Here is an 883-nt window from a genome sequence, read left to right as displayed (position 1 = left end):
AATAATTATTACCTCCCTGATTGTTGGAGCGCTGATTCCAGCCTTGATGTTGTGGATGGAACCCATTGTCAGTGTTGACAAAGTTTAGGTCCTCTTGGGTTTCGGGGCAGGAATTGCCCGAATATCCAACATCTCCACAGACTTCGCAAGTCATGTGGGAATCCATGGCTTTGAGTGTCTCTTGGGCACTCACCTTCACATAATGATCCACTCGCTTCGTGAGTAGATCCATCTGGGCTGTAAGCATATCAATTTCTTTAATTTAATGCATACCTCGTTTACAGGGTTGGAGTCGATCATCGCTCCATCCTTGGTTGGAGACCATCTTCTCACTTAGTGTCTTTGCATCTGCAACACTTAGCGAAAAGAAGGCACCACTAGCAGCAGCATCTAAATGGCTCCTATCTAACGACACTAATCCATGGTAGAAATTCTAGATCAAAAGCCAGCCTTCCATGCCAACATGTGGGCATGCAGAGACGTACTCTTGCATTCGTTCCCAAGCCTCGGGAATCAACTCATCTGCTAGTTGTTGAAAACTAGAGATTTTATTGCATAGAGCATTAGTCCTCCCCATGGGGAAAAACTTAACTAGGAAAGAATTGGAACACTTGTCCCAGGTATCTACAGCGTTGCAGTTAGAGTAAAACCATTGCTTAACCTTTCCTAACAAAGAGAAGGGGAAAAGGTGAAGACGTATAACCTCTTGACTCACTCCCTTAATGGTGAATGTGCTACAAATATCCAAGAAATGTTGGAGTTGAGAATTTGCATCCTCTTGGGCTTTCTCACAAAACGGACTAGCTTGAACCATCATAATTAACGCTGGCTTAAGCCCAAAGTTAGCGTCCCCATTGATAACATTGGGTCCGGTGGCTACATT

At 44.2% G+C, this 883-nt stretch overlaps 1 non-coding gene across 1 annotated transcript; it reads left to right on the top strand.

Annotated features, from left to right (window-relative positions):
* The first annotated feature begins 455 nt into the window (after nt 1-455).
* Nucleotides 456-564, top strand: LOC136478768 (small nucleolar RNA R71). The gene has a single exon (XR_010764478.1). It is a non-coding gene; the product is annotated as a small nucleolar RNA R71 (small nucleolar RNA).
* Nucleotides 565-883: the final 319 nt, after the last annotated feature.

Source organism: Miscanthus floridulus, chromosome 8 (genome assembly GCF_019320115.1).
Source record: "Miscanthus floridulus cultivar M001 chromosome 8, ASM1932011v1, whole genome shotgun sequence".
Classification (NCBI taxonomy): domain Eukaryota; kingdom Viridiplantae; phylum Streptophyta; class Magnoliopsida; order Poales; family Poaceae; genus Miscanthus; species Miscanthus floridulus.
The sequence above is the reverse complement of the archived record's forward strand: the minus strand, read 5'-3'. Positions and strand labels throughout refer to the sequence as shown.